Source organism: Pristis pectinata, chromosome 5 (assembly GCF_009764475.1).
Source record: "Pristis pectinata isolate sPriPec2 chromosome 5, sPriPec2.1.pri, whole genome shotgun sequence".
In the NCBI taxonomy this organism is placed as follows: Eukaryota; Metazoa; Chordata; class Chondrichthyes; order Rhinopristiformes; family Pristidae; genus Pristis; species Pristis pectinata.
Window position 1 is genome coordinate 53145866 of NC_067409.1, and position 27112 is coordinate 53172977.

Below are 27112 nucleotides of genomic sequence, written 5' to 3' on the forward strand. Positions count from 1 at the left end.
AACTCTTTCAGTGATGTGGTCAAGAGGATTGGCCTTGTACACATTATTTGCAAGACCAAGGTCCTTTACCAACCTGCCCAGATACATCAGATTGCCCATTGATAAAGGTTAATGTCAAGATCCTGGAAAATGTGGACTACTTCCAATTTCTCAAGGAGCCATCTCTTTCCACAAGCTGACATTGATGATGAAATTCAATATGCCATCACATATAATGTAACAGAGAATGAGACATTCTCTTAAGGTAGCAGCAACTCCTCAGCCTTAAAGTAACATTTTCTCAGCAGCTAACCATAGGGATCCATGGGGAGAATCAATTTTCTTTTTGCCCACCATGTGGCCTGCTTTTCCTTTGGGTTCCTAAAATGCTAATAGAATTGTTCAGTTCATAATTTGTATTTGTTTAAAATTATTAATGGAAAAATGGCAGGCTTGAAAATTATCCCTGAGCAAGCAGCTTGACTAGCAGAAGTCAAAGAATTCATGCATCTAACTGTGGAGTGCATAATTGTAGTGTGGAAAAGGAAATGTTAGCAAACAAAAATCCAGAGTTATCTACAATGCTCGTCCACAGGCCACCAGGTGCCAGTATTCTCTTTCCTTCCCAACAGCAGCGTGAAGTGCATTCCAGGTGAAAGTTGTTGGGCCAGAATTTGCTGTAGCACAGCATCTAATAGTATTAGCCATTAGTCAGGCTTGGTCTGGAATCCTTCAGCTCAAAACAATTTTGTTCACTAAATCACTGAAGTGAACAGGGCAATCAACTGTGTAACTCCTAAATCATCAAACTGATGGATTAATAAATGGGTAAAGAACGGAGTGGAAGTGATAATTGGAGTGTGTGAAATGTAAAATTAGATTACTAAAAGAGGTTAGGAGAAAGAGATTAAAAGAAGAAGGACAAAAAAGGAAATGTAAATTTATGTCCTCAATAATTGAATGTGATGCCACACAATAATAGTTTTATTGACACAGGCTGAATGGCAGTAATTAAAAATTATCATTCTTTTCAATGGAGAAGCATCACGCAACGTTCAAAAATTATGCAAAGTGTGAATCTCTCATTAATGGAATTCAAACAGTTGAAAAGCACTCCAAACACAAAGTGTTCATGCACTGAATGAGAAAACTGCATCAAGTCACTAACCTTGAGCCACAATGTCTTTTCCTTATGTGCCAAATTCCTTCAATTTCCTCCTGTTTTGGGGCCCACCAGATTTAGTGTGCCAAAACTATCATTGGATGTTTTCTCTCAATAGGAAAGCATAGAACGTTTCATGTGTTTGACAGATGTGACCAATGTGAAAAGTTGTTTGGAAATATTGCTAATTATGATATCCCAAGTATGCCTTTCAAATGTCTCAGGAATATAAAAATGTGGGGGAAATGTCCACTTTGAGGTTGCAGTTAAGGGTTAGAAATGTTCCTTGAGAATATAATGGCTTAGAAATTCTACTACACATGGTAACAGTCATCCATTTGGTACTGCAGAGTGCACGCACACAGTTTCAGGAAAGGCCACAGAAGAGCGATGTTGATAAAAATCAAAAAAAGGCCTCCAAATGCTGCAAATCTGAAATTAAAAACAGAAAATGCTGGAAATGCTCAGCAAATCTGTGGAAGGAAAAATAGTTAACATTGCAGGCCTGGGCCCCTTCATCAGTACAGAGTGATCATGTGTTGTGAATGCTAAGCCTCCTGTGTGTAATCATAAAGAAACAAGGTGGTTGTTGCAAATTATGCAAGAACAACAAACTTCGTTGTGCAATTTCACAAAATGTGATGTGAGCATCTGCCACATGCTATTGGAGGTGGGTACTTGGGCAGGGATTTTTACCACTGGGTGCCCCCCACCCAGAAAGAATAAGGTCTTAAAATCTGCAGTGGATGACATTTTGGGGGGGTAGGTGGGGGGGTGGTGGATTTTGAAGATTCCAAGCATTGCCTCACTACCAGACTCATTAACATCTGTCTAGGCTCTCTAAGGAATGCTGGATTAGGCCTTTACCTTCTACTTTAAGCTTGTTCCCATGTTCAAGGCCCAAGCCAATTGTGAAGTTTTGTATTTGTACTCAAATACTGTAACAGCAATGTCAATTTTATTAGTGTATTATATCCAGCTTTCCAGTACTGTGTTATGAGTAGGCAAGCTGTTGAAACAATAAATAGTATCTTCGAGGCTTGCTTTTCCTAGCAGAAATGTAGGACCCAGCCACAACTACTTGGTGCTCTTTACTCTATTGACATGCCATGTATTTACTTAAGTAGGGAGGCTTAATGCTGCCTAATGGAACCAAAGTGCAGATAGCACACCATGTATTGCTGTGAATTTACATGATTGGATTTCTGCTGATATTTACAGCTGGAATTTGATCCAATGATGGGTCAACCAGTTGACAAAAGGGTACTTGTAGCAATTTCCTTTAAAAAGGAAGCAAAGGTAGAAAACAGTACAACGGTTTTATGAGATGTTAAGTTCCCATCTGTAGTCATCAAGACCAAAGTACAAATGAAAAGCAATGATTTCCATACAGTGGGTAGTGGATATTTAAAAGTCAAACACATTGAGGAGTCTTGAGTCACTTGTAGACCACGCTGGGCAAGGACAGCAGTCTTCCTTCCCCAAAAGCCATTCATTTTTCAAAAAATTCCAACTCCTTTATCTAAATTTAAATTCCACAGTTGCTATAATGGGATTTGAACTTGGATCTCTGGATTACTTGCACAATAATGTAGCTACTACACCATCACTACCATCTGGTGGTGTGGTAGTGGTGGTACCTGCTATATCAGTAGTCATCTGAGGAAGACAGCTAATTGGTGAAACTGTACTGTCACAAAGAGTTAAGTGCACAGCAGTGGTTCTTATGTGCCCCTTACAAACATCAAGTATCTTTAAGTACGAACATCCTTTAACACACTTAGGAGTGTGTGATCCACCATAAAAGACCCAAACACCTGCTATATGTGAATACTTATAACATTGGAGGATTGGCAGGTAGAACTAGCATGATCCTGTCATTAACCTGTTCTTTCTCTGCACCTACCAGGAAGGGCACCGCACATCCTCTGGCCACCCAGTTCTCGTGTATCTTTTGACTAATGTCAACAGGATTGGAGACTTTAGGAATTGGCACCTTAGTTCATATTGTTCTATCCACCTGGTTTGTATGATTCCACCCAAGATTGTCAGTTAAAATAGCTTCAGCAAAATTGTTACGGACTCAGTGAAAGTCCCTTTAAGATAGAGTGTGTGTGTATGTGTGTGTGGGGCGTGCTTACGTCAATAGAAGATAAAGGACGTAATGACGTTGTTGAAGAAGTTAGAAGATGAAGAAGGAGAGAGAGAGAGAGAAGGGAGAGAGACACCTGCTAGTTTTCTCTATCGATGGATGAGAAACAATAACTGTGTCTGCCACTGAAATCCATGTATGGAAGTTGGAAGTAATCCGGCGGAGTTCACTTTGTTGCTGACCTGTAGAAGGAAACAGGTATGTGTGTGTGGACGACCACAATGCGGATGCTTTTCGGGGTGAGGAAGTCACTACCGAGTAAACACTGAAGTGCCGTTTGGGTTCCATCGTGGAACATTTGGATTTCGTATTTACTCTCTCTATGTTTCTCTACGTCTACGTCTTATCTTCAGACAACGGTGGTTGTTGAAGAAGCCCTTGCTCATGTTTCACCTTATGGCTTGCGGAACTGAACTTTAAGAACCATTCCTGAACTTGGAGTTTGGGACTTTGTCACACACACACGAAGAGTTTAGTTTTAGGGGTTAACGTTCAAGGTTTAACATTTTTGAATTCTAACATACTAACAGTTTTACTTTTATTTTACGTGTTATCATAAGTAGTGATTAATAAAATAGTTTTTAACACTGAATCATGCTTGGTGTGTTTCTTTTGTTGCTGGTTCGTGACAAAAATATAGAAAATTCGGTCGCTCTCAACCACTTTAACTGTATCTTGATCTTCTCCCCAACTTGTTGAATAGTAAATGCCTCATTGGATGGCAAATTTAAAAAAAAACTTTGAGTTTAACTGCAATATTCCCCTAAACCCTGTAATTCTCTTCATTTGAATATTTGTACAAACATGATTTTTGTGGCTGCAAGTTTCGGCTATCACAAAGATGTTTCCCCTTATTGTGTTAGCTCATAAAAGATTGAAAAGGGATTCCAATTTTGTAGCCAGATCTTGTTAGATAAAAGAATTAGAGTAAATTTCATTAACATTTGTAATTTTTCAATTGTGGAAAGGTCCTAACAGACCAAATGTTTGTTTAAAAAGAACCCTGGTATAAACCTGAGGAAGGAAGGATAGTGAAGGAGGCAACAACATAAAGGCAAGACACAGAGCAGGGCAGATAGAAATAAAACATTTATGTTGAGGAGAAAAGGGAGTTAAATTAGATCAAAAAGTAGAGACCTGGAAAATGCATAATCCAGAGAAAGAAATATGATGGAGCAGAACCTAGAAGAAAAAGAAAGATTGAGTTAAAAATGATCTCTCAGCTGAGATATTGCTTATCTCTCATAGAGATTATCTCTGAAATATTGATGATCTCTCAACTGAGATTACATCCATCAACTTCAGTGGCATTCAAAAATAATTACTGATAAATATTAACATTACTAGTATAACCAAATAATTATTATTTTCAGCCCATCATTCATATTTTAATATTAATGAATCATATCATGGCTACTAATTACACCAGTGCCAGGAACTTAACCTTTCATTTAAACTGTTCTTCCCTTTTTTCCACCATCCACTCAGACAACTTGATATTTTCATCAATATAGTATCTAGCCTGGAGATTTTAAAATAGCAATGCAGACCACTGTTTGCCACTCATCTTTTATCCCATTCAGATGCTAATGGAGTAATCCACTATTCCCCACAAAAATATTATTCAGTTTAACAGACTGCAGGTTTTTATTTCCTGTTTTACATTTTTCACTATAGAACAAAACCAGTGTGGCTGCTATATATATTCATTTCTTCGAATGGAATAAAAAGATGTTGACTTATCAGTATAACTAGATGGCATATTTTGCTATCAACCACAATAGTGTAATTTGTGGTATTGTTTCTTTAAATTCATCAGCTTCAACTAATGAGCTGGTATTTTAATGGTCTGTATATATGTACTGATATTACAGGCTATCAATGATCATCATAATAGAGTAGTATATTTGAAACAAAGATACACCTTAGGAACATAGGCATAACCAGAAAACAACATTTCAGTCATTTGGCCAATCAGAATGTACATTGACTACTAATATTTTTCGTTGGAATTTCTTCCCTTTGTCTAAAGTTTACTGAAATCCATTCCAAGCAATTATGGTTCTTCAAGCCTTCATTACCCTATTGCAGCAAAATAAAAACAATCACTCCAAATACTTCTTGAAAATGAACATATTTCTCAGTAGCTGAAATTTCTACCATGTAGGTTTGCAAATAAGTCTTTTTATCAATTCCATTTTGGAATTTGGGCATTGAAAGAGCCAGAACACCTGAAGGAGGGTGTCCTTGGTGTGAAGACGTACTCTGTCTCCACAAAGTAAATGAGGTGATCCCAGTTACCTTTACTGTCATAGAAATATTCAACAGATGGGATCATGTAGGCTTATTCTCTTCATTCATGTTTTCACCACCAGCTGCAACCTAGTTATGTCCTTCAGGACTCAGCTAGCTTGTTTAGTGATGGTGCCACTGAGTCCCTCTTGAAGTCCCCCATTGACACTATATTGTTACTTTCAGTACTACTTTGTATGTGTATTCAAGTATTGAAGAATATTGATTTAATACCAAAGCAAGGATAGGTAGCAATCAGCAAGCTTCCTTGCCCACCTTTGATCTGAGGCCTTGACACTTAATGGGACAGGAGTCTATGCTGAGGACCACCAAGACAACTACCTCCTAATTGTCCACCACAATGCTACCACTCAGGTGGGTCTGACCTTGGGGAACAAAATACACCCAGGGATTGTAATGGGGTCTGCAACATTGGCTGAAAGGAATTGGTCTATGAGTGTCACTATAAAATGCAGTTACTTGACTTTTCTGTGAGCCACCTCTCCCAAGTTAAGCACTGGTGCCTGGATAATAATCATCTTCCATTCCAAGGTCCACAAAGAGCTGGGTCTACTTTAAGTTGTGCCTGAATCTGATCCAGCCATTGCTGGTTGATCTGTCTGGATTCTTATTGTGTTTTGATGATGTGGTTCAATACATCCAAGTGACTTGCTGGATCATTTCAGAGGGCACAGAATCATATTACTGTGGATCTGGAGTCGCATGTAAGAAACCCTGAATAAGTATAGCAGGTTTCCTTTACAAAGGTTGAGCTGTGGGGAAAAGAATTTTCACAATGCAAAGGTACAAAGCCCAACCCATTTATTGCAATAAAAACACACATTTCAGGGTGAATGCAGTGTACAGGTTGACTAAGCAGCGTAAATTGAGAGGTCCTGTTTGGCATCTGGTTGACAGTTCTCTTGAAATGCTATCAACAGTCCCTTTTTTTTTAATTGGGCCAAAATTGTTAATGATGCTGCAGCTAAACAAAACATTACTGGAAAGCACTGGATTCTTTCCTGGATCCTAAGCAGTTTCTGTGGAGCCTGCATCCTTCCAACTGCTATTAACTGAGATGACCTTTTATTGACCCTTGATATTGAAGATAGGTGTGAAGTACTGCTTTGTAGCTGGTGGGGTTTTAAGGCCATTTGTGGAGTCTGTCTTTTAAGTTAGTATATTAATTTAGTATAGTTTGTATGCATGTGTGGAACAGCCAGCATTATAGAAAATAATCAATGCCGAAGAACAATTTACTAATGTAGATGATGACCTATCTTGGGTTAGGGAGGTAGTATGTGCATGAATAGATGCATATGCCAGCTGGAAATCGGCAAAAGACTGTGATTGCTTGTTTCAATCTAACTTGACAATCCATTTTTTTCTATATTTGGGTTACTGAGCAATTCTGACATTTGTCATCTGGATAACTGTCACAGGCACCATACTGGATCATAAACGTGGGCAGTCAGATACTAGGCAGGCCTCGCTCAGTGACAGTTCAGATTAGCATCAAGGTATTTAGGCTTGTCTAAAACATTACAGACATGCTCATTCATTATCTGCTTGCCTGTCCTCCCAGTCAGGGAATAGTGGGTGGCAATATTAAAGGGAAAAGTAAAAAATGAAAAGCAAACATTATTTCCTTTTCAAAAAATTGCATTCTGTCCTGTTGCAACTGCTCTCTAAAAGGTCAATGAAATGAAATTATTTCAATTTATATAAAAAGCCCTAAAGTTTTAGCAGTCAAAATCACCTTTATTTGAAAACATATGCATGCTTTACGCCTACTAGATTTTAAAACAGATAAATCTTTTTCATTATAATTGTGGGTTTTAAAAGTTTTAAACAAATTTGTGCAATAAATTAAATGCCACAACACTTTCAGATTAAGATCACACCTTAACCATTGCATGTCACAACAAATTCATCTCAAAGCAGTACAGTCCTTTCATTGAAATTTGTTGTTAATTCTGAAACTTACATTGTCATAAAGTTAAATTAATAAGTAGCAATCATATTTGGTTACGTGAAACAAAATCAGGTTGCATTTATTTTAATCAAGAAGCAATATATCTGTGGCCTGTGGTATAAAAATTTCTTTTGATCTTCAAAACTGGCTCTACTTGGATGATTTTGTTTGGTCAATAGTAGCAAGCAGCATGCTCTGTCAGTTCCCCAGATTGTACAATTCTGAGTTAAAGCAACCAAAAATGTATTTAAATAAAAGTTTTACAATTTCTTACATTTTACAACCTCTTTCATAGGACATCCCAAATATGGTTTACAACCAAAATTAGTTTCGTCAGTATAATCTGCTGGTTTTAATTCTGAAGCCTGTGTGATGTTTATATTGCTGTCGGAGGTCCTGCTCACAATTAACGATGGATAGTGGTGCAAATGGACAACCAAAGTCTAGTTACGGAAGGCTCTCTGCTCCTACGTTTTCTTCCACAATCAGCAGAGTTCACAATACACTTTAGTCCACCGTAGAATCAGTCTAAATTGTAGCCTGCTCCATCTAGTTTTTCCACACAATTTGTGGTTGGGACCTAAAACTAGAATAGGGTTCTTTCTTTGCAAATTTAGATTGATGCATCATTGATCACTTAAAACATTGATGACCAACGTGACGGCAGTAACGTCGCTGGTACCAATTCGATGTCGGTTTTGGTGTCCAGGAGTTGGTAGACAAATATTGACTTCCATCCCAGTGTCCAGAAAGAAACACACCGCTCAAGCCAAGTTCGAGGAGACCACTTAGCAAATAATTTGACTTTTCTGCAATAGATATTGACAATAAACAAATAGTCTGACAGGATTCTGCTGTGATTGAAACTGTGGAAGAAGCAATGTGATATGGCAAAATTGAGAGGTAATTGTGAATATTAATTACACAATGCAATGACGCCCTCATACAGTTTAATCGGAATACTTCTGGACTCAGTTTCATGATGTCTACATTATTTCAATGCAGTAACAACTATAAATGACGTTTGCCTGAAATAATCCTCAAAGTATAAACACATTTCCCGGTAAAATTAGCGGCGGGGCATCATTGCGTTATGTAAACAACGCGTTAAGGCATTTTCTTGGGATACAGTAATTTTGCACATTTGCAAAACAAGGAGGCTTAGGTGACTAATTTTCAGACTTTGTCACTCACAGCCCGGCCAACGAGCTCTTGGCCCTGATGAAGTCCCGTCTGGCACTCGGGGGCGTTGTTTTGAGGTGACACCGGAAGTGGTTGTGTTGTCAAGTTGTGGTGATCGGGGAGCTCAGTTTGCGCGGAGTTGGAGCAGAGGCACCGGCGCCGGGCCCGGAGGTACGCTCTTTCAGTTTGTGCTTCTTTACACGGAGTAGTGGCACTTTGTCAATGCATGTGAAACAGACCCCAGAATCAAGAGGCGGGAGCCGGTACGAATTAAATGTCTCGGTTCAGGGGCAGCGGCCTGGCCCGGGCTACCGGTGACGCTGCCGTGGACTCGGTCACACGATGTCCTGGGCTACGTGGGTAACTGGATGCCACCAAACCAGCTTCCAACACCTTCTGACTCGCTGCCTGTAACGACACATAAAAGGGCCTTCCCAAACTAGAATAACTGCTTTCCAGTTACACCAACGCCTTCCTGGTTTGTGGCGCCCACCGGTCGTAGAAAGCCACACACACACCTGGACATGCTGGTGTTTGCTGGTCATCCAGATGGGTATGAAAGTCTTAAACATGACAAGTTGGCAGAGAGTCCAGCCTTAAGGATCCCACCCATCCTGGATGTTTTCCTTGTGGTATACACAAAATTACAACGATGAGTAGAATGGTGGAATTAGTAGGCTTCCACCGTCCCACCCCCCCTCCCCTTTCTTGTCAACAGTTTCAGCTACCATAACAGCTATCCCCTCTTGGAATAATAAACGTGGATGTGCATAAAGCTGGAACAGATTCAGTACTTGAAAGTTTTCCATAAAGAGATAAACCTTTCACTTCTGGACACATTCCCCTTCTGTGTTCCTATCAGTGAAATAAAGTATGTGTATGATTTATCATACCATATCTTCCTTGTTGCATAGTTTTGCACAGGTGAATCTAATATGTCCTGGCAGTGAATTTGAATCAAATGTGAATGTGCCATAATTGTTGTTGCCATGGTTTGCAGCAGAAGAGGATGACCAAATTCTGCGCCTGACAAACCCTGCAATTCAATCCTTGAAGTCCAGATGCCCAAACATCTATTTTTGTTGAAAATAAAGTACAAATGCAAAGCATGGCAGATGCTAGAAATCTTCATGAAGACAGGAAATACAGGAAGCATGTGCCAGATTAGGCCAAAATTAGAGAACCAAAATTAACATTTTCAGTTGATGTCCTTTCATCAGCAAGTTCTAATGAAATTTTAACCACCTTAAATGTTAACTCTGGTTCTCTCTTGACATATCCTGCCCGACCTACTGAGTACTTCCTACACTTCCTTTTTTATTTTGTTTTTTTATTCATTCTTCATATGACCAGGCATACTTTTGGAGCCATGCACTCATTATTAACATTTTTGCCGCCTTGCTGGATAAATGCTATCAGAACATTCCTGTCAGCAACCTGAGATATTTACCTATTAACAGATAGAGTTCATCAGTGGCTTCTGAAATCCCATGGTATGTGTCTATATGGTCCAATACCCAAGATTAAACTATGACATACAAAATTTTAAAGATAATACATTTTTGGAAGAGCTGTTCTCTGCAAATGGTGGAAGATGTGACACTAGCCAGAACAACATAAGAAATAGGAGCAGGAGTAGGGTCCCCATGCTTTCTTCCCCATTGAATCTCAATGTCACCTTTCTCCAATAACTTAAGGGCAGCAAAGACAAGCCAGGAAACCACAGGCTGGTGAGTCTGACATCAGTGGTAGGTTAGTTACTGGAGGGGATTCTGAGGGACAGGATCTATCAACATTTGGATAGACAAAGTCTAATTATGGATAGTCAGCACAACTTTGTGCATGCAAAATTGAGTCTAACCAATCTCTTAGAGTTTTTCGAAGAGGTAACCAAGAGGATAGATGAGGGTAGGGTAGTGGATGTTGTCTACATGGACCTTAATGAGGCCTCTGACAAGGTCTCACATAGCAGGCTAGTCTGAATGGTTAGATCGCAAGACATTCCAGGGAGGGATAGCTAATTGGCTCAATGGTTGGAAGCAGAGTGTGATGGTTGAAGGTTGTTCTCGGACCGGAGGCCCGTATCTAGTGGTGTGCCACAGGGGTCGGTGCTGGGACCTTTGTTGTTCGTTATTTACATAAATGATTTAGATGAGAATGTACAAGGCAAGGTTAATAAGTTTGCAGATGATACTAAAATAGGTGGTATTGTAAACAGTGAAGAAGTTTATCAGAAGTTACAGGGGGATCTTGATCAGCTAAGTAAATGGGCCAAGGATTGGTGAACAGCTTTCAATTCGATTAGGTTCGAAGTGTTGCATTTTGAAAAGTCAAACCAGGGTGGGACTGATACAGTGAATGGTTGGGCCTGGGGGAGTGTTGTGGAACAGAGGGACCTAGGAGTACGAACATAGTTTGCTGAAAGCGGTGTCACAGGTAGACAGTGTGGGGAAGGTGGCATTTGCCCTTCAGTCAGGGCATTGAGTAAAGGAGTTGGGACGTTATGTTGCAGTTATACAAGATATTGGTGAGACCACACTTGGGCTGTACAGTTTTGGTCGTTCTGTTATAGGAAAGACATTATTAAACTGGAAAGAGTGCAGAGAAGATTTACGAGGATGCTGCCAGGACTGAAGGGCCTGAGTTACAGGGAGAGGTTGGGCAGGCTAGGACTTCATTCCTTGGAACATAGCTTGAAGGGTGACTTTATAGAGGTGTATAAAATCAGGAGGGACATAGATAGGGTGAAGGCACATAGTCTTTTTCCAAGGGAAGGGGAACTAAAAACTCGAGGGCATAGGTTTAAGGTGAGAGGGGAAAGATTTAAAAGGGACCTGAGTGGCAACTTCTTCATGCAGAGGGTGGTGCACTATTGGAATGAGCTGCCAGAGAAGGTAGTTGAGGCAGGTACAATAACAATGTTCTAAAGACATTTGGATAAGTTCATGAATCACAAGGGTTTAGAGGGATGTGGGCTAAATGAGGGCAAACGGGACTAGTTTGGTGGACATGGACGAGTTGGGCTGAAGGGCCTGTTTCCGTGCCATATTACACATATCCCTAGATATCTAAAAATCTTTCAATCTCTGTCTTAAATATACACAGTGACTGAGCCTCCATTGTCCACTTGGGTAGAGATTTCTATAGAATCACTTTCCTCTGGATGAAGAAATTTTTTCTTATTTCAATCTGGATGGCTGAACCCTTAGTTAAAAACTGTGACCCCTGGGTTCTAGATACGCCCACCAAGAGAAGCATTCCCTTTGCGTCTGTCCTGTCAAAGCCCAGTAAGAATGTTGTATCTTTCAAAGAATTTGTCTCTCATTCTTCTGAAGGCTAAAGTCTACTCTTTTGAACATATCATTATGGGACAATCTTCCCCAACCCAGGAACTAATCTTGGGGAATCTTTGTTGCACTCCATCCATTGCAAGTATAGCAAGTTCTTCCTATGGTCTGAAGGTCAGACTTGTACTCCAATTGTAGTTGCAGGAAGATGTCTTTACTCTTGTTTTGAATTCTTGCAATAAAGGCCAATGTACCACTTATGTTTATGTACAGGAGCACCCAGGTGTCTCCAAACACCAACCTTTTCAATCTCAGTTCAGAAAATACTCTTGCTTTTCTTTTTTTTTCCTACAAAAATAGATGACCTTGCACTTTCCTATATTATGTTCTATCTGCGATGTTCTTATCTATAAATTTAACCAGTCTATTTTTCTTTCTGCATCATCCTTGCATTTTATACTGTCAGCCAGCTTTGTATTGTAGAACGCAGAGCAGTACAGCACAGGAGTAGGACTTTTGGCTCTCCATGTCTGCACCGACCATGATGCTAAGCTAACTAATCCCATCTGCCTGCACGTGGTCTGTATCCCTCTATTCCCTGCCTTTTCATGTGTCTGTCTAAATGCCTCTTAAATGTTGCTATCGTACCTGCTATTACTACTTCCCCTGGCAGTGCTTCCAGGCACCTACCACTCTCTGTGTAAAAATAAAATTGCGTCAAACATCTCCTTCAAACTTTCCCCCTCTCACATCAAACCTATGCCCTCTAGTATTTGACATTTCCACCCTGGAACAAAGACTCTGACTGTGAACCTTATCTATGCCTCTCATAATTTTATATACTTCTATAAGGTTGCCCCTCAGTCTCTGAAGCTCCAGAGAAAACAATCCAAGCTTGTCCAACCTCTCCTTATAGCTAATCCATCCCAATCTAGGCAACATCATGGTGAACCTCTTCTGCACCCTCTCCAAAGCCTCCACATTCTTCCTAGAACCCTAGAACAGTACAGCACAATACAGGCCCTTTGGCCCACCATGTTGTGCCGACCTTTAAACCCTGCCTAAGACTATCTAACCCCTTCCTCCCACATATCCCCCTATTTTAAATTCTTCCATATGTTTATCTAATCTCTTGAATTTGACCAACGTACCTGCCTCCACCACCACCCCAGGCAGCGCATTTCCATGCCCCAACCACTCTCTGGGTAAAAAACCTTCCTCTGATATCTCCCTTGAACTTCCCACCCATTACTCTAAAGCCATGCTCTTTGTATTGAGCATTAGTACCCTGGGAAAGAGGGACTGGCTGTCTACTCTATGTATTCCTCTTAATATTTTGTATACCTCTATCATGTCTCTCCTCATCCTCCTCTTCTCCAAAGAGTAAAGCCCTAGCTCCCTTAGTCTCTCTCCATAATCCATACTATCCAAACCAGGCAGCATCCTGGTAAATCTCCTCTGACCCTTTCCAACACTTCCACATCCTTCCTATAATGAGGTGACCAGAACTGGACACAGTACTCCAAGTGTGGTCTAACCAGAGTTTTTTCCTGTAGTGTGATGACCAGAACTGCATGCAGTAGTCCAAATGTGGTGTAACCAAAGTTTTATGCAGCAGCAACGTGACTTGCCAATTTTTAAATTCAATGCCCTAACATCAAAAAACTTGGAAATATTCCACTGGATTCGCTCATCCAAATCACTGATATTGATTGTGAACAGAAGGGGTGCCAGCACACCACAATTTACATGATCTGAATACTATCCTCTGTTTTCTTCCTTTAACCAATCCTCAGTATACCACATCCACTGGTTCTTCATCATCCATTCTGCTAGTTACAATGCCAAAACATTTTAACAGGCTTGTCAAACATTTCTCTTTCATAGAATCAGAAAAATATTGGAATTGTGAATCTGGAGATTTCAGCAGTGTGTGGGCTGAAGTTACGGCAGTCTTTATGCTGGAAAAGGTGAAAGGTTGGAAGCTAACTAAAGACCAAGGCTGGATAGGGAATGGGCCTGGTGGCATGGTAATTTAAATGGTGGTTGGATGTGAAGAGAATGTCTTTTGATTTCTTAGTTCAGTAAATAGTGACTCATTCAAGGAGTGTTGCATTATCAGCCTGATAATATGGAGGTGATGGATAAATTAAGGGAAGTAGTGGAAAAGTAGAACCAGGTGTCAACAGAGTACCTGTGGAAGGTTTGAAGCTCTGGCTCTGTAGAGGGTGGAGATACTTTTGCTACACTTGGACAAGTGGGCCATGGAAGGACCGTTTCATTGAACTGCACAACACAAGAAAGGCCCTGGAGCAGTACAATGCAGATTGGCTTAGTCTCCGTTACAGGCAATTTTGGGGATATCATTGGGGGTGAAATCTGATTGAAATTACTCAAATAAGCAGTGTGAGATTGGAACAGGAAAACAAACTTGAGAAATTTCAAAAGGAATTGTAGCTGTAAGATATTTGTGAAGTAGCATGAAGATTAGAACACCAGTCATTTAGTGAGAATGGATTATAGGAGGAGAGGTGGGTCAGGCTGGGATGAACATTAGTTAAGATAGGAAAGAGACAGGAGAAATAGGCAAGGATTCATTGCATATGAAAAAGTGATTTCAGTATATAGTAGTTTAGCTTGAATTGCAAACTTTTTCTATTCCGAGATGGCAGTGTTTAACTACTGTAAATGTTTTGTAATTGCTTCAGTTTGTGCAAGACTATTGTACGTCTTTGCACATAACCTCAATGATGATGGGTGGTACTGTTAATCAGATGCCTTTTCCAGCCAAGGTAGGCCTCTTGAGACATGGGATCAAACCAAAAGCTGAAATGACTTTTTAAAAAAAAGTGTTCTCTCTTTATAATTCTGTGCACTTCAGAACATGTTGCCTAGTTGTTAGGGAAAGTGAAAGCATACTCATATGGAGAAATATCATTAACCTTTGCAAATAGTTTGAAACATGGTGGCTCAAATACCTTGAATGAAACAATTAAATTAAACCATCTGGGCATCTGCTTGAATACATAATCCTAATTAAACACTCTTTGGCAACCCTAAAGAAGTCTGTTTTTGACTGCTATGAAAATGAAAATTTTCTTTCTGTTGAGCTGTAGGCCATTCTTAATTTGGGACTAAAGCATATTGTTGGAAAAGAAGGAGCTTTTCTGTACATCTGGTGGCTGATTTGAGAGTACTGGTAATAAAAAGCGAAACTGCTGGAAACATGCAGCAAGTCAGGCATCATTTGTGGAAAGAGAAACTTAAGATTTCAGGTCCAAGACACTTCCTCAGACCTGGGAAGAGAGAAAACAAGTTCAGTAGTAGAGGAGGTGGGGGAGGGGTAGAACAAAGAGAATATCTCTGATAGGGTGAAACCAGATGAGCTAATGTAGCAGTTATAGTAACAGTTAGGATCTGATTATGCTTGTTTTTCGTCAGTGTAATGTTTTGCTAACAGCAAGGCTCTGGGATGTGCCTAGCAGGTCAGACTATACCAATAGAAAAAGAAAAAAAAAGAACCAACATGATGCCAGACAGAAATGGTGAGTTCTGATACAGATAGATAGAAAGAAAGAAAGAGTGAGTTAGCTAAAGTTGGAGAATTCAGTGTTGAATCCAGAAGGCTGCAACATGCACAGGAGGAAGATGAGGTGTTGTTCCTCAAGTTTGTTTTAGGCTGTGTTGTAATATTGCAGGGGGCCACAGAGGGAAAGGTCAGAGTGGGACTGGGATGGTGAATTTAAGTTGCAAGCAACTGGAAGCTCAAGGTCACTCCTGTGGACTGAATGCAGATGTTCTGCAAAGCAATCACACAATCTGCATTTGGTTTCTCCATTGTAGAAGAGTCACATTGTGGACACAATGCAGAACATTAGGATAGAAGAAGTGCAAGTGAATTGCTGCTTCACTTGGAAGGAGTGTTTGGGTCCCTGGATGGTGGGAAGGGAAGAGGTGAAAGGACAGGTCCTGCAACTGTATGGGAGTGGTAGGTGGGGATAGGTGAGTGGCCTAGAGAGTTATGAAGTGAGCAATTCCTTCAATATGCTGAAAGTGGAGGGGAGTGTGTCTGTTGTAGTGGATTCTTGGTGAAACTGGCAGACATTGTGAAGCATGATCCATTGAATAGGGAGGCTGAGGAACTCTATTCTTGTTCTATTCAATAGGGGAGGGGATGAGAGCAGAAGTACAGGAAATAGATGAAATGGAGTCAAGGACTCTGTTCACGATGTAGAGGAGAAACTGCTGTTCAGGAGGAAGGAAGACATTTCAGAGACACGTGTGAGTGTTCTTATCATCTGAGCAAATGTAGTGGTTACGGAGGAACTGGGAGAACGGATCAAAGTCCTTACAGGGTGCAGGGTGGGAGCAGATAGCTTTGTAGTTAAGATAGCTTTGAGATTACTTGTTGCTGACATAGAATTCCAAAAAGGGAAGAGTTCCATTCCCTGGACCACTAGTTCTCAGCCTGAGGGGCACAAAACAAAGAAGCTTCAGGGAATATTTATGCAACATGACCAGCTTGTACCTAACTGAAAAGTTAAGCTCACTGAAGAAATGATTTTAACCTGAATAAAATGTTGAAATTCGCTCTTTTCAAATTGCATATAAATGTAAAGACTACCATCTTTCCCCATAATTTCATATTACCTTTGCACTTTCCCACTCTTTCTTCCTCTTCCTCTTAGTTTATATCTTCCACTAATCTATCAGTTTTTCCTCTTTTCCATCATCTTTTCACTAAGTTTCCCTTTGCATATTTTTTCTTCCCAGTTCTTTTCCTATTCCCATGATAAATGTGAAATGGTATGTTTTAGTTATAAAAAAGATAATTATTCTTTGAATGGAAGAACTCTTGATACAACAAAAAAACTTGTGTTTTATAATCCCTCTTGACCTCACAATCTACCTTGTTGTGACCTTGCACCTTATTGTCTACCTGCACTGCACTTCCTCTGTAGCTCTGACACCTTACTCTGTACTGTTACTGTTTTTACCTGTACTACCTCAATGCACTCTGTACTAACTCAATGTAACTGCACTGTGTAATGAATTGATCTGTACGATCGGTATGCAAGACAAGTTTTTCACTGTACCTCGGTGCAAGTGACAATAATAAACCAATACCAATAAACCAATACCAATACCCTTCACAACTTCTTGATGTCTCAAAGCATTTCACAGCCAAACAAAATCTCATCCATGAGCCTCAATTGAATAATGACCAAGAGATAAATATTGGCCAGAGTACTGGGAGAACTGTCTTTCTCTTCGAAGAGTTCCATGTTTACAAGGGAGGTGAGTTGGAACGTTGATTTAATAGCTCATCCAAAAGATGGCACTTTCTAGATTGAGGGATCTTTTAGCTCTGAACTAGTGTAATCTAGATTATATACTCATGACTTCCTACTTTTACTGACTGAATCTAAATTTTTACAGGCACTGATGAAGCTTATACATGTCATGGTATGTCTTTATTACCAACTCAATCTTCTGTAGCTATTCTCTAACATTTTGGAGATGTTAAACTTTGTTGTTTGTTATATTGCTAATCAGTCTTTTGACTTTGTCATGATATAAGCCCAGAAATATAATTCTGTCAATGAGGAGGTTGTTTAAATTTTTTGGATCAGGTTTGAATCTGTTGATGCTTATGAAGAGTCAATATACATGATCTTTCTTTGGTTATTTTCATATTGCAGCTTAAAATACATAGCCACATAGTTGCTTTAATCTCTATATACTCAGAAACTTAATTAACTACTAACAACAGATGTGATGTATTTGGATTTTTGCAAAAATGGGTGTGGGGATCACAATGTTTGATTGTGCTGCAAGCTTTCTCAATGAATTCTGTGTTCAAACAGCCATGAAGCAGCTAAGGGTATAGGATACGAGACAGCATTGTGACTGAAGACTTTTCTGTATATTTGTTTTTCAGGGGGTGGGTATTACTGGTAAGGCCAGTATTTATTGTCTATCCCTAATTTCCCTCGAGAAGATGTTGGTAAGCAACCTTCTGATTGAATAGGGAGTTCCAGGATTTAGACCCAGCGACGATGAAGAAGTGTTGATATATTGGAGGGGAGCTTGCAGATGGTCAAGTTCCTCTGTGCCTATTGCCCTAGAGTTTTGGGAGATGCTGATAATGTACCCTAAGCAAGTAATTGCAGTGCATTTTGGAAATGGCATATGTTGCAGTCATTATACAGTGGCATGCAAAAGTTTGGGCACCCCTGGTCAAAATTTCTGTTACTGTGAATAGCTAAGCGAGTAAAAGATGACCTGATGTCCAAAAGGCATAAAGTTAAAGATGACCCATTTGTTTAATATTTTAAGCAAGATTACTTTTTTATTTCCATCTTTTACAGTTTCAAAATAACAAAAAAGGAAAAGAGCCCAAAGCAAAAGTTTGGGCACCCTGCATAGTCAGTACTTAGTAACTCCCCCTTTGGCAAGTATCACAGCTTGTAAACGCTTTCTGTAGCCAGCTAGGAGTCTTTCAATTCTTGTTTGGGGATTTTCGCCCATTCTTCCTTGGAAAAGGCTTCTAGTTCTGTGAGATTCTTGGGCCTTGCATGGACTGCTCTGTTGAGGTCTATCCACAGATTTTTGATGATGTTTAGGTCAGGGGACTGTGAGGACCATGGCAAACTTGAGCATGGCATACCTACTTGAGGTAGTCCATTGTGGATTTTGAGGTGTGTTTAGGATAGTTATCCTGTTGTAGAAGCCATCCTCTTTTCATCTTCAGCTTTTTTTTACAGATGGTGTGATGTTTGCTTCCAGAATTTACTGGTATTTAATTGAATTCATTCTTCCCTCTACCAGTGAAATGTTCCTCGTGCCACTGGCTGCAACACAAGCCCAAAGCATGATCGATCCACCCCCGTGCTTAGCAGTTGGATAGGTGTTGTTTTCATAAAATTCTGCTCCCTTTTTTCTCCAAACGTACCTTTGCTCATTGCGGCCAAAAAGTTCTATTTTAACTTAATCAGTCCACAGGACTTGTTTCCAAAATGCATCAGCCTTGTTTAGGTGTTCCTTTGCAACCTTCTAACGCTGAATTTTGTGGTGAGGATGCAGAAAAGTTTGGAGAAAAAAGGGTGCAGAATTTCATGAAAAGAACACCTCTCCAACTGTTAAGCATGGGGGTGGATCAATCATGCTTTGGGCTTGCATTTCAGCCAGTGGCACGGGGAACATTTCACTGGTAGAGGGATGAATACCAGCAAATTCTGGAAGCAAACATCACACCGTCTGTAAAAAAGCTGAAGATGAAAAGAGGATGGCTTCTACAACAGGATAATGATCCTAAACACACCTCAAAATCCACAGTGGACTACCTCAAGAGGCACAAGCTGAAGGTTTTGCCATGGCCCTCACAGTCCCCCGACCTAAACATCATCGAAAATCAGTGGATAGACCTCAACAGAGCAGTCCATGCAAGACAGCCCAAGAATCTCACAGAACTAGAAGCCTTTTGCAAGGAAGAATGGGCGAAAATCCCCCAAACAAGAATTGAAAGACTCTTAGCTGGCTACAGAAAGCGTTTACAGGCTGTGATACTTGCCAAAGGGGGTGTTACTAAGTACTGACCATGCAGGGTGCCCAAACTTTTGCTTTGGGCTCTTTTCCTTTTTTGTTATTTTGAAACTGTAAAAGATGGAAATAAAAAAATAATCTTGCTTAAAATATTAAAGAAATGCGTCATCTTTAACTTTGTGCCTTTTGGAAATCAGGTCGTCTTTTACTCGCTTAGCTATTCACAGTAACAGAAATTTTGACCAGAGGTGCCCAAACTTGCATGCCACTGTATACTTGTGGTGGAAGGAATGAATATTTCAGATGGTGGATGAGGTGTGAATCATCATGACTGAACATGGTTGATTCAGTCTTGTCTTTAACGCTCGCATAGTGGGCCCTGCATTGCTGAGGAAGGGGATCTTCTCAGAGCCTGGACCTCCTGTTAACTGTTTAATTTTCCACCACAATTCACAAGTAGATATGCATTGCAGGTTGCATGACTGCAATCAAGCTGCTGATTGTGGGACTGTTCAGCTTATTGAATATTGTTTAGCATGCATGTAATCCTGTGTTGCTACTTGTCTAGGTTGGCAGTTTGTTTTTAGGTATATCTGGTGTTGATTCAGCAGGCTCTTCTGCACTCATTGATTTCTTCGCATGTTTGTAATGATAGAGTGAGGTTATAAATGTGGTTGTATTCATATCATCTGGTCCAGAGTTTGATGTCCAGTTTTGAGCTGTCAGATCTGTTCTGAGCTATCACATCTAACATAAATTTTATAAGACACAACCCCATGGAGGGAGTCTGTGGAGGGATGTGATTGCGTTGGAGAGAGTGCAGATGAATTTCTCCAGAATGTTGCTTGGATTGGAAGATTACGGAGAGAGATTGGATAGGTTGGGCTTGTTTCTCGTGGAGCAAGAAAAATCTGAGGGGCAAACTGATAGAGGTATATAAAATTATGAGAGGTATAAATAGGTTAGATTGTCAGGAATTGTCATGTTAGGAATATCAAAAACAAGAGGGCATAGATTTAAGGTGAGAGGGAGTATTAAAGGGGATCTGGGGGAAAGTTTTTTTTGAACACAGAGAATCGTTGATATCTGGAATGCACTACCAGAGCAGGTGGTGGAGTCAGATATAATCACTATGTTTAAGAGGCATTTAGACAGGCATTTGAATAGGCAGGGCATAGCAGGATACGGTCCTAATGCAGACAATTGGAATCAGTATAGATGGGCAAAAAGGTTGGCATGGATATAGTGGGCTGAAGAGCCTGTTTCAGTGCCATACAACTCTATGACTATTGTAAATCCTTAATTACGTTTTTAAAAATTGATTGATACCATGTGCAATGTTCAGCAATACTTTGTTATATCCTGGCTTTTACATGGTTCAAGCAACTGAAAGTAGAGTGCAAGCAGGGGATTTCCCTCTGATGAGACTGAAACTTTATGTGGGAGAAAAACCCAGACCACAGCCTGCTCTCCATGCATGCCATTCTACAGGATCTGTTTATAGACATAGTGCAAAAGTCCGACCAGTGTTATAGTGCGTTGGTGTGCTGATGAGCTGCATCACAGAGAATGAATATGAGTTTACACCCACGATTCCCCATATGGAAAGTTAACAATCTAGGTTGGGCTGGTTTGTGAGATTTTCAAATGGTAGCTGTCTCTCAAATTTCTTGGGGAATAGCATCTATAACATAATATTCATTGTAAAATTTCAAGCAACAGGGCACCAGTGTTCTTGCATATAGTTACATTTTGCTCACATTTCCCCTCTCTTTGATGTCTATCTGTTGATCCTTACACCCAAATATATCTCAGGCTTAATATGATAGCTCCACCTTTGTGTAAAGGGCTGTGCAAGCAATTTTCATGATTTTAGACCATTTGAAAACGGGAATAAGATTAAATGTAGAATTTAGTGCAGATAGGAACAAAGTAAGCTTTTTAATGTTTTGTGATAATTTTTAAACAAAAATTATTCTCATTAAATTTTTGGTTTCTTTGAATGCACTGTCTTCATTACTTTAGTATGAATCACAAAGTATTTCTAATTGTCGATCCTTAAGTATGCCTTATCTGTAATAGTTAGATGCTCCAAAAATTTTAAATCTTCATTCATAGGGCTCCAGATTTGCTAATGCTGAAAGTTAGAGTCAAAATGGATATACAAATGTACCTAATTTCAAATGCAACTTCTCAAGTACACAATCCCAGACTTTACCACTCCTTGGGGGCATGAGAAGTCATTGGCGAGTAGGATCAAGGAAAATCCCAAGGGGTTCTATGTGTATGTGAAGAATAAGAGGATGACTAGAGTGAGGATAGGACCGATCAGGGATAAAAGAGGAAACATATGCCTGGAGTCGGAAGAGGTAGGGGAAGTCCTTAATGAATACTTTGCTTCAGTATTCACCAGAGAGAGAGAGAGACCTTGATGTTTGTGAGGATGGTGTACGACAAGCTGATATGCTAGGGCATGTTGATGTGAGGAAAGACGATGTGTTGGAACTTTTGAAAAACATTAGGATAGATAAGCCACCAGGGCCGGCAGGATATATCCAAGTTTATTATGGGAAGTGAGGGAAGAGATTGCTACCCCTTTGGTGATGATCTTTGTGTCCTCACAGGCCACAGGAGTAGTGCCAGATGATTGGAGGGTGGCAAATGTTGTTCCTTTGTTTAAGAAAGGGAGTCGGGATAACCCTGGGAATTGCAGACCAGTGAGTCTTACTTCAGTGGTGGGCAGATTACTGGAGAAGATTCTTAGAGACGGGATTTATGGGCATTTAGAGAAGCATAGACTGATTAGGGACAGTCAGCATGGCTTTGTGAGGGGCAGGCCGTGCCTCACGAGCCTGATTGAGTTCTTTGAGGATGTTGCAAAGCACATTGATGAAGGTAGAGCAGTGGATGTGGTGTACATGGATTTTAGTAAGGCATTTGATAAGGTTCCTCATGGAAGGCTTATTCAGAAAGTTGGGAGGCATGGGATCCAGGGAAACTTGGCTGTGTGGATTCAGAATTGGCTCACTCATAGAAGACAGAGGGTGGTGGTAGATGGAACGTATTCTGCCTGGAGGCCGGTGACCAGTGGTGTTCCGCAGGGATCTGCTCTGGGACCCCAGCTCTTTGGATGAGGATGTGGAAGGGTGGGTTAGTAAGTTTGCTGATGATACAAAGGTTGGTGGTGTTGTGGATAGTGTAGAAGGTTGTTGTAGATTACAGCAGGCTATTAATAGAATGCAGAGCTGGGCTGAGAAGTGGCAAATGGAGTTCAACCCAGATAAGTGTGAAGTGATATACTTTGGGAGATCGAATTTGAAGGCAGAATACAAGGTTAATGGCAGGACTCTTAGCAGTGTGGAGGAACAGAGGGATCTTGGGGTCCACGTCCATAGATCCCTCAAAGTTGCCGCACAGGTCAATAGGGTTGTTAAGAAGGCATATGATGTGTTGGCCTTCATAAGTTGAGGTATTGAGTTCAAGAGCCGCGAGGTGATGTTGCAGCTCTACAGAACTCTGGTTGGACCACACTTGGAGTATTGTGTTCAGTTCTGGTTGCCTCATTATAGGAAGGATGTGGAAGCTTTAGAAAGGGTGCAGAGGAGATTTACCAGGATGCTGTCTGGATTGGAGAGCATGTCTTATGAGGATAGGTTGAGTGAGCTGGGGCTTTTCTGTTTGGAGAGAAGGAGGATGAGAGGTGACTTGATAGAGGTGTACAAGATGATACGAGGCGTAGATTGAGTGGACAGTCAGAGCCTTTTTCCCAGGGGTGACAATGGCTAACATGAGGGGACATAATTTTAAGGTGATTGGAGGAAGGTATAAGGGGGATGTCAGGGGTAAGTCTTTTACACAGAGAGTGGTGGGTGCATGGAACACACTGCCAGCAGAGGTTGTGGGGGCAGATACATTAGGGACATTTAAGAGACTCTTAGATCGACACATGAATGATAGAGAAATGGGGAGCTATGTGGGAGGGAAGGGTTAGATAGATCTTAGAGGATAAAATGTTGGCACAACATTGTGGGCTGAAGGGCCTGTACTGTGCTATAATGTTCTATGTTCTATTTTCTAAGTGCTAGAAATAGTATACTACGTCAAAGCTTTGGAAGTAGTAAACCACCTGATTTAAAATAAATAACTAGATTGATGGAAATCAAACAAACAATTCTTCTTTGTGCTAGCACCCTTTGAAAATGTCATACTACGAGGTTAAAGTTTTGATACAAATTTTTAAAAATTGGATTATTTTCTGAGCTGAGTACAACTATATTCAAACCAGCAACTGTGTAAATACGTTTTTAGGTCAATGCAAATAATTTAAAACCCATTACATTGCCTACGTGTAGTTCAGGACATGGGGTGTGGTTTACCACATTTACCATGGTACCACCCCTGCCTAGGCAGAATAATTGTACGCCCATCTCCCTAATACAACAAATTTACTGAAGCATTATCTTATCACCTGCATGAATAAGAATTTACAATTCTTTTATGACAAAGGAATTTAATATATAAAATATCCCAGGTTGATGTTATCAACAGTAATGTATGTCTTAATGCAACAATAATGTTTAGTTGTTTTCATGTTATTCTGTAATATTGCTTGCATATACATATTTGATTTAATGTTTTTTCATTTTCCTTTCGTACCTGATTGGACATAATTGTGCAAAATGGGTGGCAGGTCAGATAAGTCAGAATATAAAATCAGCAAAGAATACCAAAAAAAAATTAAAAAGTAAAAGTTAGAGCATGAGGCAAAAGCATAAAAACATATAAATTGAGAGTTTCCATAGACATTTAAAGAATATAAGAGTTAAGAAAGTGAATGTTGGTCTTGCAGGAAATGAGTCTGAGGAATTAATAATGGAAAATAAAGATATGGCAGATGGAGTAAATAGGTATTTGCATCAGTCTTTACTGTTTAGGATGTAAGTAACATCCAAGAAAAAGGAAAATTACAAATACTACTGGTACTAAACAAATTGTTGAGGCTACTGGCTGTCAAGTCTCTGCATCCTGATACCCTTCATCCTCGGGGTTGAAAAGTCGGTAGTAAAGTAGCTAATATATTGGTTTTAATTTTCAAAAATTCCCTTGATTTGGAGTACTGTGTACAGTTGTTGTCTCCTTATTTAAGGAAAGCTATTAGTGCATTTAAAGCAGTCCAGAGATTGTTTTCTGGACTAATATGTGGAATGGGCAGTTGCCTTACGAGGAAAGATTGAATAGGCTAGGCTTGTATCTGCTGAAATTTGGAAGAATGAGAGGGGACTTGATTAAAACATAAGATCCTGAGGGGTCTTGAGAGGTGGATTTGAACAAGATGTTTCCTCTTGTGGGAGAATCTAAAACTAGGAGGTCCCTGTTTAAAAATAAGGGTCACTCACTTAAGGCAGGGATGAGGTAGACTATTTTTTCCTCTCGGGTTTGTGAATTAGGGAATGTGAGTAAGGTATAATGGACTATGGTAGAATTAGTGTAAAAAAAAGCTTCTTGAAGGTTGGTGCAGACACTGTGGGCTGAAGAGTCTGTGTTTCCATGCTGTATCTCTCTATGACTCTAATAAGACCATAAGACATACGAGCAGAATTAGGCCATTCAGCCATTGTGTCTGTTCTGCCATTCGATCATGGCTGATTTATTTTTCGCTTTCAACCCCATTCTTTTTCCTTCTCCCCATAACATTTGACATCCTTACTAATCAAGAACCTATCAACCTCCGCTTTAAATATACCCAATGACTTGGCCTCCACAAACGTCTGTGGCAATGAATTCCACATCTCTGTCCTAAAGGGACGTCCTTCTATTCCAAGGCTGTGCCCTCTGGTCCTAGACTCTCCCACTACTGGAAACATCCTCTCCACATCCAGTCTATCCAGGCCTTTCAATGTTTGATTAAGATATCTTTATTAGTCACATGTACATCGAAACACACAGTGAAATGCATCTTTTTTTTGTGTAGAGTGTTCTGGGGGCAGCCTGCAAGTGTCGCCATGCTTCTGGCGCCAACATAGCATGCCCACAACTTCCTAACCTGTACATCTTTGGAATGTGGGAAGAAACCGGAGCACCCGGAGGAAACCCACGCAGACGTGGGGAGAACGTACAAACTCCTTACAGACAGTGGCCGGAATTGAACCCAGGTCGCTGGCACTGTAATAGTGTCACGCTAACCGCTATCCCCGCTCATCCTTTTAACTCCAGCGAGTACAGGCCCAGAGCCATCAAACGCTCCTCATACGTTAACCTCTTCATACATGGGATCATTCTCGTGAACCTCCACTGGACCCTCTCCAACGCCAACTGCATCCTTCCTTGGATGTGGGGCTCAAAACTGCTCAAAATACTCCAAGTGTGGTCTGACCAATGCCTTATAAAGCCTTAACATTACATCCTTGTTTTTATATTCTAGTCCTCTCAAAATGAATGCTAGCATTGCATTTGCCTTCCTTACTACCAGCTCAACCAAATTCCCTAACCTTCAGCGAATCCTACACTAGGATTCCCAAGTCCCTTTATACCTCTGATTTCTGAGTTTGTTCCCCGTTTAGAAAATAGTCTAAGCCTTTATTCCTTCTACCAAAGTGCATGACCACACACTTCCCTACGCTATATTCCATCTGCCACTTCTTTGCCCATTCTCCCAACCTGTCCAAGTCCTTCTGCAGACTCCCTACTTCTTCAACACTACCTGCCCCTCCATCTATCTGTGTATCATCTGCAAATTTGGCCACAAAGCTATCAATTCCGTCATCCAGATAATTAACATATAATGTGAAAAGTAAAAACAGTGGACTCAACACTGACCCCTGCGGAACACCACGAGTCACTGGCAGCCAACCAGAAAAGGCCCCCTTTATTCCTACTCTTTGTCTTTTGCCAGTCAGCCAATCTTCTATCCATGCTAGTACCTTTCCTGTAATACGATGGGCTCCTATCTTGTTTAGCAGCCTCGTGTGCGGCACCTTGTGAAAAGCCAACTGAAAATCCAAGTAAACAATATCCACCGACTCTTGTCTGTCCATCCTGCCTGTTACTTCCTCAAAGAATTCCAACAAAATTGTCAGGCAAGATCCCTTAAGGAAACCATGCTGACTTTGGCCTATCTTATCATGTGCTTCCAAGTTCCCGTAAACCTCATCCTTAATAATGGACTCTAACATTCTACCAACCACTAAAGTCAGGCTAACTGGCCTATAACTTCCTATATTTTGCTTCCCTCCCTTCTTAAAGAGTGGAGTGACATTTGCACTTTTCAGGTCCTCTGGAACCATTCCTGAATCTGGTGATTCTTGAAAGATCATTACTTATGCCACAATCTCTTCAGCTACCTCTTTCAGAACCCTGGAGTGTAGTCCATCTGGTCCAGGTGACTTATCCACCTTTAGACCTTTCAGCTTCCCAAGCACCTTCTCCTTCATGATAGTGACTACACTCACTTCTGCCCCCTGACTCTCTCAAATTTCTGGCATGTTGCTGGTATCTTCTACAGTTAAGGCTGACGCAAAGTACTTATTCAGTTCATCTGC

At 40.5% G+C, this 27112-nt stretch overlaps 1 protein-coding gene across 3 annotated transcripts in view; it reads left to right on the top strand.

The window, feature by feature from the left end:
- Positions 1–8795: 8795 nt before the first annotated feature.
- The window catches only part of stx17 (syntaxin 17), a 74921-nt gene continuing 56604 nt past the window's right edge, over positions 8796–27112 (top strand). For 2 of the 3 annotated variants that reach the window (XM_052016503.1, XM_052016506.1), the window contains exons 1-2: positions 8849–8913; positions 17469–17495. The gene's annotated coding sequence lies outside the window, so the exon portion shown is untranslated. Of the gene's footprint in view, positions 8914–17468; positions 17496–27112 lie in introns of all 3 variants that reach the window. The other variant, XM_052016504.1, reaches the window with a different exon arrangement.